This window comes from Mesocricetus auratus, unplaced genomic scaffold (assembly GCF_017639785.1).
Source record: "Mesocricetus auratus isolate SY011 unplaced genomic scaffold, BCM_Maur_2.0 Super-Scaffold_100026, whole genome shotgun sequence".
NCBI classification, from domain to species: domain Eukaryota; kingdom Metazoa; phylum Chordata; class Mammalia; order Rodentia; family Cricetidae; genus Mesocricetus; species Mesocricetus auratus.
The window spans coordinates 15,518,438-15,532,340 of record NW_024429207.1 but is presented as its reverse complement, the minus strand read 5'-3'; the positions used below and the strand labels follow the sequence as shown (position 1 = coordinate 15,532,340).

General features: G+C 37.3%; 1 non-coding gene across 1 annotated transcript; it reads left to right on the top strand.

Moving 5' to 3' along the window:
• The first annotated feature begins 10,562 nt into the window (after positions 1–10,562).
• LOC121134203 lies at positions 10,563–10,693 on the top strand. The gene has a single exon (XR_005871242.1). It is a non-coding gene; the product is annotated as a small nucleolar RNA SNORA76 (small nucleolar RNA).
• The last annotated feature ends 3,210 nt before the right edge of the window (positions 10,694–13,903 follow it).

The window sequence follows — 13,903 nt, the reverse complement described above, 5'->3', positions numbered from 1 at the left end:
TCAACTTTCTTGTACCTGTTGTGACATATTTTTTGTGACAAGCATTTAGTTTATATGGGAGAATGTTCCATGAGGTGCTGAAAAGAAGGTGTATTCTTTGGTGTTTGAGTGAAATGTCATGAAGATATCTGTTTGATCCATTTGTTTCATAACACTTACCTCCAGTATTTCAGTTTAAGTTTTGTCTGGATGATCTGTTCACTGGTGAGAGTGGGGTATTGAAGTTTCCTGCTATCAACGTATGATGGTCAATTCATGGTTTAAGATTTAGTAGTGCTTCCTTTACAAATGTGGGTCCCTTGTGTTTGGGGCATAGATTTTGAGAACTGAGATATCATCTTGGCGGATTTTTCTCATTGATGAGTATGAAGTATCCTTCCCCATCTCTTTTGATTAACTTTTGTTTGAAGTCTATTTTGTTAGATATTAGAATAACAACACCAGCTGCTTCTTAGGGTTATTTGGTTGGAAAATTATTTTCCAATCATTTAATCTGTGGTGATTTCTAATCTTTGATTTTTAAGCATGTTTCTTGTATTCAGCAGGATTGTTCTAGTTTTTGCATCTGTTATGTTAGTCTGTGTCTTTTTATTGGTAAATTGATTCCATTGATACTGAGAGATATCAATGACCAATGATTGTTAATTCCTGTTATTTTGTTGTAGTTGTTGTTGGTGGTAGTGTGTGAGTGTGTGTGTATGTGTATGCTTGTGTGTGTATTCTTCTTTGGGTTATGTTGCTCTGAGGTATTTTATTGCTTGTGTTTTATTGGGTATAGTTAATCTCCTCGGGTTAGAGTTTTCTCTTTAGTATTTTCTGTATGGCTGATTTGTAGATAGACGTTGTATAAATTTGATTTTATCATATAATATCTTGGTTTCTCCATCTATACCACTTGAAAATATTTTTAGGCATAATAGTCTGTCCTGGCATCTGTGGTTGCTCAGTCTATAGCACTTCTATGCAGGCCCTTCTGGCTTTTCGAGTTTCTGATGAGAAGCCAGGTATAATTTTAACAGTCTCCACTTATATGTTATTTGTTCTTTTTCCTCTTGCAACTTTTAATATTTTTTCTTTGTCTGTATGATTATTGTTTCAATTATTATCTGAAAAAGTGTCTTTCTTTTCTGGTTCAATATAGTTGGTGCTCTGTAAGCTACTGTATCTTTGTAGACATGCCCTTGTTTAGGCTAGGATATTTTTTTCTGTGATTTTGTTAAAAATATTTTCTGGATCTTTGAGCTTGGAATCTTCTCTTTCTTCTATTCCTGGGAATCTTCTCCTTTCCTTTGCTATTCCTGGGAATCTTCTTCTTCTTCTATTGTAGAGTGTAGTCTTCCTTGCCAGTCACCTTGGGCCCTGCTGCGCTGTCTGAACTCCCAAATAACACACAGGACACTATATTAATTATGAAGCTGTTGGCCATTTGCTTGGTTTCTTACTGGCTATCTCTGACTATCTCTAACCCATAATTGTTAATCTAAGTATTTCTCTTACTGGAGAAAAGGGTCCAGACTTCATACTCCTCTGGTGCCTACATGGTGTCTCTCTGTGTCTCTCTTTCCCAGAATCTTCCTCGACTCCTAGTCCCACCTATCTTGCTTCCCTATTGGCCTACAGTGCTTTATTCAAACCAATCAGACACATTTTTACAGAATGACATCTCCCACCATTCTATTATACTCCAATTAGTTTCAGGTTTGGTCTTTTCATGTCATCCTAGATTTCCTGGATGCTTTGTGTCACAAGCTTTTTAGATTTAACATTTTCTTTGACTGGCATTACCTATTTTTTCTATTGTGTCTTCATTTCCTGAGATTCTCTCCCATATCTCTGGTGGCGTTGCTTGCATCTGTTGCTTACCTAGATTCCAATTTCGAAAATTCCCTCAATTTGTGTTTTCTTTATTGCTTCAATTTCTACTCTCAGGTCTATGAACAGTTTTATTAGCTTCCTTCAAGTGTTATTTTTTTTCTTGGCCTTCTTGATGTTCCTTAAGGGATTTATTGATTTCTTCCAATTTTTTTGGACATCTTTTGTCTGATTTTCTTAAAACAAGATTTATTCATTTCCTCTTTAAGGACCTCTAACATCTTTATAAAGTTGGTTTTAAGCTCATTTTCTTGTGGCTCAGCTGTGTTAGAATATTCAAGGCTTGCTTTACTGGGATAACTAGGCTCTAGTGGTGTCACATAGCCTGACTGTTGTTGATTGTATTCTTACACTGATATGTAGGCATCTGGATTTGGGGTGATTATAGGTCTATGTAACAATTTTTTCAGTTGTCTTTTTGGATGGGTGTTTCTTTTTCCTCTGGGGTCTTCTAGCTGGAGTGGCCTGTGGTTGAGTGGAGTGTTCCAGCCCAAGTTGGGGGCCAGACTTCTGATTGCCTGGATGGTTGTTGGTCCAGCAATGGATTGCCAATCAAGTCTGGGGCCCGAATTCTGGCTAAGTGCATGGCATCTGATATGACTGGGAGGTCTTCTGTGGTTCAGGATGCTAACCTAGTTTCTCGTGGGGTAGGAGGCTCTTGCCTGATTTTCAGGGAGCTAGCTTGTTCTCTGGGGTTCAGGATACTGGCCTGGCCTTTAGTGGGGTAGGAGGCTTCTCTCAGAGGTATGGCCTGTATTATGGTGACACGAGGAGGAGGGACCATTGGACTTGTGCTGATCAAGTGCGGTGGGGAGGGTTACTTGTGGTTCAGTATGTAGACTTGGTGGACTCAGAGGTGTCTGCCAGAGGTGTGGGACTGGATATGTTGATAAGGAGAGGAGGCAGTTGGGGTTACTGAGACTTGATTTCTAACACATCCAGATTATGTAACTTTTCAGCCTGCTTCCCTACAGTTAAATTCTTACTTTAAAAGCATAAGCCCATGAACAGTCATGCTCCTACCAATTCCTTAGGTTTTGTCATATTTCTTGACCCCTCAGAGGCTAGGCCTCATGTGATTTCTCTCTTTTCTAATGACATATCATGCATAATCCCGACAGTAAGCCAATGGATATTTTGTTCACTATTAAAAAATAGGCTTGAATTTTTCTTTTTAACTCCAGTTAGTCTATGAAAATTAATGGTAGAAGCTAAGATCGCATATATCCCCAACAAATAGTATAGTTAAGTCTACCTGTTCAACAATTCACCAATAATATGTATTTAAGAAATCTGCATTTTGTCCAATTTGTTTCAATTCTCGTCCATCTTTCTTAGATGAGTGCACCAAAAAGTACATTGTCTTAACTCAGGCACTTAAAAATAATGACACACAAATAGACACTTGTGGAAACAAAGGATGATGGCTCTGGGCATAATCATTTAAATGTCTGTATTGTGTATAAAATTAATTAGAAAATGGACTGGAAAGATGGTTCAGTGTTTAAGAGCACTTGCTGTTATGTGGAAGATAGGAATTTGGTTCCCAGCACCACTGTTGGACAGCTAACAACTGTCTGTAACTGCAACAGCCTGCATTCAATAGCTCTGCTCATCCCATAAACCATCTGTACACATGTGACATACACTTACATAGACACATGACATACAATTACATAGACACATGACATTAAAATACATTTTCAATGAGTATAGTAAATACATTTCATAATTTTAAAATATTTTTATTTATATTAGAAACAGCTTGCTTCACATGTTAATCCCAGCTCCCTATCCCTCTCCTCCTCCCTGTCCCCTTATCAGCTCCCCCAGCCCCCACCCAATCCCCACTTCTTTCCCCAGGGAGGTTTAGGCCCTCCATGGGGGAACTCGAGAGTCTATCCTTTCATTTGGGGCAGGGCCTAGGCCCTCCCCTAAGAGTCCATTCTGGGAGAACATCCCTCATTGTGGGATGGGTACCCAAGTCCATTTGCATGCCAAGGATAAATGCTGATCTACCACCCAAGGCCTCATAGATTGCCTAGGTCTCCGCACTGACACCCACCTTCAGGGGATCTGGATCAGTTCCATGATGGCCTCCCAGCCATCAGTTCACAGATACATTTCATAATTTTTATTAACAAAGTAATTGTACATATTTATGGGATGTGAGTCTAGTGCATGTATGCATTTTGTAATATCAGGTCAGCTTAATTGTATATTCATCAATTTAAACATAGATTATTTCTTTGTGAGGAAAACATTAAAATAATCTCTCTCCTTGCTGTTTTTAAATACAACATTAATTTGGGTCAAGCACAATTATTCTGTGTTATGGAGTGCTGGAGATATTCATCCTATGCTACTTTCCTGGATGCTCAGACAATCCTTTCCTGTCTTTCCCCTCTATTCTCCCTGTACCTCATCCTACCCCTAATGTTTTTCTCCATTCTACTCCCACACACCATCATTCCATCTTTCCCCTCCATTCTACCCGTGCACACTGTGCTATTTCTTCCTTTCCTTTTGGTTTACCTGCACCCACCATCCTATTCCCATCTTTGCCCTCCATTCAGCCAGAACACCCCATCCTACCTCTATATTCCCCTGTTTTCCACTCTATTCTACATGGGCACACTATACTATAATCTTATTTCCTTCTGGTATACCTGTGTATACCATGCTATCCCTGTCTCTTTCCCCTCTATTCTTCTTAGCTAGGCGTTGTGTGGATTCCAGAATTTTTTCTTTTCTTTCCACTTGTAAGTGAGAACACATGCAGTTTGCATTTGGACTGCTGAGTGATTTCACCATATTCATTTGTGCATGTGTTCAAGGGTGCTCCTCACTGTTACTTTTAACGCCTCTTCAAAGAATTCACTTGGCTTCAACATTCCTTCAGCTTGCAGATCACTCTAGGAGAAATATTTGTATTTTAATGATATATGATGTATATGATTGTTTTTGTATCTCAGGTGAGGCTGAAAGGGGCCTAGACAAGTTTTGAAGAAAATTTGATATATAATACAAGAGGACTTGAAATATGAATGAAAGAAATCAAATCAGCTCTTACATTTTATTCTACTGACAACTATCACAAGTCAAATATGATTCCTTCTGAAGTTAATTACATGAAATGTCTCACTTTAAAACTTGGAATAACAGGTTTGGCTCTGTATGAGCAGGGATATATTTTTGAAATATAAAATTGGGATTTTCAAATCTTAAGTTCACAGTTTTGCTGTCTAATTTTTAAAAATAAAATAGATTATGCAGAGTGAGACTTTGCCAAAAATTACATAATTAATCCAAGATACTTTAAACTAAAATTAAAAGGAACTTAAGAAACTAATTTCTTGGAAAGGTTTTAGACACTCCAATGTTAGCATGGCAAATTAAAATTATGATATTCCCTTGGAATATTGGGTACAATAAGAATATTTTTCTAAAACAATATGAATTCTCATGTTGACTATTGAAGTGCAAATTTCTAAAAAGATAGAGGAGGGAGAGTGTATTGCTTTTCTCATTACTGCAAAAAGTATTTTAGATGGAAGTTCCTCTCCTGCCCAGTCCTGTAGCCTTTCTCTGTCCCAAATAAATACACAGAGGCTTATATTAATTCGAAACTGTTTGACTTATTGCTTAGTGCTATTACTAACCTACTCTTACAACCAAAATTAACTCATAATTCTTATCTATATTTAGCCTCCTGACTTGGTACCTTTTCTCATTGAAGCACTCTCATCTTGCTTCCTCTGTATCTGGCTGTGACTCTGTCTCTGCCTTTCTTCTTCTAGACTGGTTGCCTGCCTATACGTTCTACCTGACTACTGGCCAATCAACGTTTTATTAAACCAATATGAGTGACAATGTTTTAATTTAAATTAGAGCAATCTTATTTTATATATCAATCTCAGTTCTCCATGTCATCCTCCCATGTCCCTCACCTCCCCCAATCCATCCCCCTTCTGCTCTGCTTCATCAAATTTTGTCACATCATTTGGGACAGGGTCTAGGCCATCACCAGTGTTTCTAGTATCCATCTATGGGGTATGGGCTCCCAACGTCCTTTTGTACACTAGAGATAAACACTGTTCCACTACCAGAGGCCCCACTGACTGCTCAGGTCTCCTGACTGACATCCACATTCAGCAGGCCTGGTTTGGTCCTATGCTCTTCTCCAAGCTTCAGTCTGGGGTCCATGAGCTCCCCCTCATTCAGGTCAGCTGTTTCTGTGGGTTTCCCCAGCCTTGTCTTGACCCCTTTGCTCATCACTTCTCCTTCCATACTACTACTTAGCTGTGGGTCTCTGCTTCCACTTCCATCAGCTACTAGATGAAGGCTCTAGGATGGCATATAAGGTAGTCATCAATCTCATTATAGGGGAAGGGCCTTTAAGGTAGCCTCTCCACTATTGCTTAGATTCTTAGTTGGGGTCATCCTTGTAGATCTCCGAACTTTTCCCTAGTGCCAGACTTCTCTTTAAACCTATAATTGCTCCCTCTATTTTGGTATCTCTTTCCTTACTCTTTTCTATTCTTTCCCCGACTCAATGGTGGGTGGAGAGAGGAAACTAGGAAGGAGGAGGAAGATTGTGTGACAAATCTTTTTTTTTTGTTTGTTTGTTTTACGAGACAGGGTTTCTCTGTATTGTTTTGGAGGCTGTCGGTCCAGCCCAGCCTAGAACTCACAGAGATATGCCTGCCTCTGCCTCCTGGGATTAAAGGCGTGTGCCACTACCACCTGGCTTGCACTATAAATATTTAAAGAAATGTAAAAGAATATACTTTCATATGTCTTTTTTCAATTATCCTTAGTGTTCATTATATTACCCCCCAACTACTTCTCCTTCTATATTGCCCTCTTATCTCCCCAGCCTGCTCCTCGAACATTTTCCTATTGCACCCTGGGTATCATATGTGTTCTACTATCCTCCAATCTAGAATTCTTGTCTCCTATTGATCCTCCACCATCCCTTATTTTCCTGTTTTGGGTTTTACTGTAGGCTATATTCTCACATGGAAAGATTAAGAGCCAAGAAATCTAAATGGGAGAGAACATGCAGCATTTGTATTTCTGGATTACTCATTCACTATAATAAATTCCATCTATTTTCATGCAAATTTTTTTCATTACAGATCTATAAAATGTCATAGCATTTAGGTATCACATTTTCATCAGATGATTGACATTTAGGTTATTTCCATTTCCTCACTGTTGTGACTATAACGACAGTGGACACAGCTAAGCAAGTATCTTTAGTGTCAGATGTCAACTTTGGGAATATGTCAATAAGTGGTGTGGATGGATCAAATGGTAGATTTGTTTTTAGATATTTGAGAATTCTCTGCACCTATAATAGGTGAATCAGTTTGCATCACCAAATAGTTGATGAATGTTCCTCTTTCCCCACATCCCTTCCAGTATTTCTTTCTTTCTTTTTTTTTTTTTTGTTCTTTTTTCTTTTTTGCATTTTTTGAGACAGGGTTTCTCTGTATTGTTTTGGAGGCTGTCCTGGAACTCCCTCTGTAGACCAGGTTGGCCTGGAACTCACAGAGATCCGCCTGCCTCTGCCTCCTTAATGCTGGGATTAAAGGTGTGTGCCACCAATGCCTGGCTTCCCTTCCAGCATTTTTTTTGGTTTTTACAAGACAGGGTTTCTCTGTTTTGGAGGCTGTCCTGGAACTCCCTCTGTAGACCAGGTTGGCCTGGAACTCACAGAGATCCGCCTGCCTCTGCCTCCTGAATGCTGGGATTAAAGGTGTGCGGCACCAACGCCCGGCTCCCTTCCAGCATTTCTTAATGGCAAGGATGATTTTGGCAATTTCCCTGAGTGCGTGCATGTGTGCGTGCATGCGTGTGTGTGTATGTGTGTGTGTGTGTGTGTGTGTGTGTGTGCGCGCGCGCTCGCGTTCCTGCATGCACATATGTGTTTATATCTATTAATCCATGTTTAAGATTGAGTTATTTGTTTTCTTGGCTCCTTGTTCTTGAATCTTTATGTATTCTTAATATTAATTCTAAAATATGTAGTTGAAAAAGACCCTCCCACTCTGTGAGCTTTCTCTTTGTTGTGTTCCTACCAGGAATTTTGTATCTTTTGATCCTATATCTCTGAATTCTTTGATCATTATCTATGTCCCTGCTTACCAGCTACTAAGAACTATTTCCTGTCTCTAGTCTATGTATTTGCTTGCTACAGTTTTCTGTAAATTTTGCTCTGTATACTAAATTAAACTTGCTTAGCATAATATCCCCTAGATTCATTTATTTGTCACAAACTGACTTCCTTCTTTTTAAGGTAGCACACAATTCCATTGTGTATCTATGCCACATCTTTGATCCAAAACTTTTGACACTGATATGAATTCAAGCCACTTGCATGTTTTTGCTGAGGTTAATCATGGTGCAAAGATCATGGAATTATGGGCATCCGCACACAAGCAAATTCTATTTATTTTTATGTTTAGATGTTAGATTTCCAGATTGCAAGGTAATTTTGGTATATATATATGTGTGTATGTGCTTTACTCTTACTTTCCCTATAGTGACTCCTTTTCACAAACATGTTTGCATGTGTGTGTGTGTGTGTGTGTGTGTGTGTGATGTATAGAAATAAATCTATACATTTTCAGGTAGTAAGTGATCCAATGAAAAAGATGGTATCTTTAATTAATGTAGTTGAGAAGCTAAATATCTACAAATGGATGTTAGCAATTGGATGATTAACATGAATAATAAATTCAATCCCCAGGCACTGGAGGGCAGGCCCGGATACAGGGCCTGGTTTACCTGGTCCCCTGGTCCCATTGGTGGAAGAGAAGATCAGGAATCTGGGGTGTGCAGGCTCCCGCTGAGAGGAGAGGCCGATTTTTGTATCTTAAAAGTAATTCTGTAATTCTTTTTTAACAAGAAGAATTAAAATATAACTACATGTTTACCCCCTTGCCTTTGCTTCATCCAACCCCTCTGGTGCTTCCTCAATATCTCTATAACTCATGTTCTCTTTCCCTTTGATGGTTACATATAAATATGCAAATAAATATATACATATATAACCTATACCTTTATAAGTATATAAATACGACAAGTTGAGTCTATTTAGTGTAGGTTTTCCACTTGGTATTGGATATCACATTAAAGAACTCATTCCTGAGACAAAGGAATAAGGGACAAGTTCTACACAAAGTTACCTAATATTTTTATGTTCACTAGGTACAGTCATAAATGTTTAAAATGCAAGAAATTACTACTAAATATGACTCAGACATTTTTGGAGAGCAAACAATTTACTTAGTAATGAACATACTTGGATTAAAGACTCCAGGAGGTTATGTAGTGGAAGCCATGTGGAATTGAGGCCAGGAGTTAGCCCATCACAAAATCCAAGTTTTAAGATTGCCAAGAAGAAAGATCATAGTGAATAAAATGATATATTAAAATACATCAATTTTCTTGCAGCTAATCTACAGTTGAAGGAAAAGAAAATGAATTTTCCTCTACCCACATTGGTGAAGGTTATAGGAGACACTATAGGAATCAGAAATACAGCTGATTTGTCTGGCATTCAGGCACAGTCCTAAAGCAAGCAAATTAACAATGCAGTTCTCCCAGGAGATCTGGGAAGTTGAAGGAGGTAGTAAAATAGGTAGAACAGTAAAATGGTAAGTGAATTGGTCTAATAATAGGCTAGAGGAAACAACTGATTGTTGGAGCATAAATTTGTAAAGTATTTTGAAAACACAATTCATTAAGCTTTTTTGAATTTAGATATCCTCATATCCTAAAAACCATCATTTTTCCTACTCCTAGGCAGCAGTCTTACATAAATGCATACAACTTTTTGCCAGGAGAGAAATATAACATTTTCATAGTAGTCTTAATCAACATGAGGTAGAAAACAAAAACTCCATCCACAACACCAGAGACACTAGTAGGTAATTTGAGATGTGGACTCACATGTCATAATACCATCCATCAGCAAAAGTCAATGCATTACAAGTGTAAAAGCCAATATGATATTGAGATAGAAGCAATCCTCAGAAGACTGTATAGAACATGATGCGATTTCATACAGACTACTGAAGAAAGATTGCAAAACAGATTGTAAGTAACAATGTGTGAGATCAAATTTTTCAAAAGCTATTTTGCAAGACAAAGGTTGAGAAAACAATTCTCTTTTGGAAGCAAAAACAAACAGGACAGCAAGGGAGCTCATGGGACCGATGCATAACACTGAGTTCAGGGAAATAGATTTATTATTTGTATATGAATATATGTCTCTGTGTATAACTTGTGACATATTACATTACAAAATCATTCAATATATTTTTCAATTGAAAAAGAAGAAAAATGATGAAAAGCACGAGACTCTGGTATGACTGGACATGGATAAATGTATAAGTGAGATATGAGAAGTGAAAAGTTCAGTGCCAGGGAATGCTTATTATTTCAAAGAAAGATGGGACTAAAAATTTTAAAGGAACAAACAATCTCCAGAAGTTTGGTTACACAAAGGACAAGCAAATTTGATAGTACCAGTAAAGAGACTAGTATTTGATGATAGCATGTGAATATAGCTAATTTAAGATTAATAAACTGTGTCAGAGAGAGAGAATCAAGACACAGGTGGGTGCTGTATTTAGCCTCAGCAGAGAGAGAGAAGGATTTAGTATTAAAATAATGATGCACTGTCTTTGAACCCCTGGCACCACTCTTTGTGGCACTGAGGGTTAAGCTTCTGTACCATAGCAGTTGCTGGTGCATAACGGATTGGCTGCCAAATCGCTGGCAGCACTTTCAACCCCTAGTTACAAGCAAAAAGAAGTTCAAGAAAGGACAAAAGTAAACCTTGTTTTGGAATAATCTTTTTGGACACCTTAAAGATGGCTCTTTGCCAAGCACCTTCTTATTAGTTAAATAAAGAGCTGAATGACCAGAAGCTTGGCAGGAAAAAGTTATGTGGGATTTTTGGTTAGAGAGAGAAGGAAAGAAGATGAACCTAGGCACAGGAGAGATGCCAGAAGACATGGAGAGAAAACAGGAAGTGCAAGATGGAAGACATGTAAAAAGCCATGAAACAAAACATAGATCAATAAATGGGTTAGGTTAAGAGATGGTTATAATAGCCAGTGGGATAAGCATAAGCTATAGACTGAGCTTTCATGATTATCAATAAGTCTCCATGTCATTTTTTGTGAGCTGGCAGTCCAAAGGAAAATCCTTCTACGTGACCTTAAACTTCCATGAGATAATGAAGAGAAAAAGGAAGAAACATCACTTTTATTAATGGCCCAAACCCACCAATAACAAATCACTGAGACTCTTTGACGGAAAAAAGGGATAAGGAAAACTGTGCAAAATCTATGCATGTGAATCTGAAGCAGAATGGCATCAACTTCTCTATTGATTGGTAGATCCTGTACAATTCTTCAGTTGCCTGCTACAATGAGCTTTGAGTTGTACTGATAACTTTAGTTTTATCTCTCCAAACTGAATCCTTCTCTTAGTAACTTAGCCATTGTCACTTGGAAAAAAACCTCAAGAACTAGAATTCAATTATGTCTAGTTCCTTAGAAATGTCACAGCCCACAGGCAAGTCTTTGCAGTTACTTCTATTGATTTTAGGACACTTTTATTTATCAATTTCCCAGAACATCTTGAAAGCTGTCTACACAGCTTATCGACCTCTTAGCTTGCTAAATGTGATAATTTGTGTCTCCATTACTGGGAAGTAACAAATTTTAGCTAGTTTTTAATGAGAAATTATGTGAATTTTTAAATTTTGCATAGAATAAACATGATTTTGGGCAAGGATAATTTTATTTGCATGCACATCACTATCCCCTCCTTTTGTGTATAGTTGAGTTGACCTGAGTGACTGTGAATTCATCACAACTTTAGTCTTCATTGTGAAACACTCACCATGAATAAAACCTAATGAAAATACTTGTTCCTCTAAATCTAAATGAGGGGACAAGATTCCTATGTCTTCAAATAACAGTGAGGACAGTAGACAGTAGACTTGGAGGCTATATGCTATATGCTGAAAAACACAGGAGTTCTAATTCTTGAATATTTGAGTTCATATCTTATCCTTACAGTTGTCTATGTTTAAACTTTCCATTGCTTGTTTTCTCTATTTGTAAGTTGCAAATAATACTAGTAAACATCGCTGGGAGGATTAAATGATTATATATATATATTTATATATTAATCATATATATATTATGTTTATATGTATTTACAGTTATCACCATAGAATTATCCTCATATTCTCACCATAGTAATTAATAGCACATCTATGTGTTGTATTGTGATTTTTCATTCAGGTACTGACCACATACTCACTCTCTTTCCTGTGAAACTTCTATGTGAGTAAAAATTCCATTTTCCATGAAACCTACTATCATGATAGAGGTATCATTCACCTGCTCATGGTCATTGTGATATAATAAACTTCTTACACTATCTGCAGTATAAAAATAATGTAAGCATATTTGATAATGATAACAATGATTGTCTGACTGGTTTATGATTTGTTATGCAAGACTTTTCTAACTATTTTAGAGTGTTATCTCTTTTTATATAAAAGTATCACTGTGAACCTCTATGTTGAATTACACTGTGGGCTCTTATATGTCTATTTTTACAAAATCTCTTGGTGACAGCAGGTCACTCTTATGAATTGAATCATCTAAGTTTGCATAAACAGACTTTCTGATGTCCAGAAAATGGTGAGATACCTTGTAGATGCATTTCTTAGAATATATATGCCTTGTTAAGGAATGCAGGACTGCACCTAAAGTCTACCACTGTTTTTACTTCTAAGAAATTGTACAGATGCCCTTAGCCTGAAACATGTAGAGGCAAACAATGTCTGTGAACATATGACATCCTTTCATGCTGTCTCACTCCCTCTGTGTTGATTTTATAGGTGTGACTTTATGCAAAACTACATCCAAAACTCACCCTTGTCCTGGAACATTCTGAAATGCCTTTGACAAAAATTGCTTGAAACTATGAAGAGAAAATTTAAATTTCAGAGAAACGGGTCTTCTTCTGTTTCTGTGTGAAGAAAGCACATTCCTGTCATTCCTATCACTGGAGTGGGGTTGCTGGACAAGGCTTTCAATACTCTGGAAAAAGCAGACTATATGGAGGCGGGCAAAGTAACTCTTCTTTTGACTATTTTATAGGTTCACATAAAATGGGAGGATCAAATAGGACAATTCAGTTACTACCACTTTGATTTCATTTTTTTGCATTTCTTAGTTTATTGCAATATTTCCTAGAGGAGATGATTTGCAAAAAAATCACTTTTTGATGTTTTAACCATTGCTCATTTCTCTACTGAAATTACCTTTCTAAGTAATTAATGTGTAACTATAAGCCTGTTAGACACAGACATACAGAGGTCATGAAAGTGGCTAAAATGATCAGAGATTTAAAATAGATTTGGTCTCATACCTCAGTCATTATGGGGCACGACTGACATAAGTCTCATTCTTTGTACACTACTATACTGCTCTATCAGAGGTTTCATCATCATTATTTGTGAGTGAACTGCACTTGTTTTCATTGTATTAATTAATAAAGATCATAAACATTACAGAAAATAGTTCTTGGTTCTCTTTGAATTTAGAACTTTAAGCTAAAATATTCAGGAATTTTATAATCATTTTAAAACAACCCAGTTCTTGCCTTCAGTCCCATTTCTATTAACTGGACTTGTGTATTTGCAAACTGGTGGTATGCTTTGTACCTGTCATATCGAGTGCTCTGCTCTGAGGAACGCCGAGTTTGGGGCTAAAACTGAGTATCAGTTGACGTTTTAGTTTTCAGGTTTGTCTTTACCTCCCTCACATTTATGAATTCTTATGCAGTTTTACATAATGTTCAATGTTAAATACTCTACTTGCTCATAAACTATGTTTTAAATACAGGATGGTTAAAATAATGAAGTTTTCTCTTTCAGATTATTTTCCACAGATATTTCTGGAGAAAATGAGTGTTATTACATTCTGTT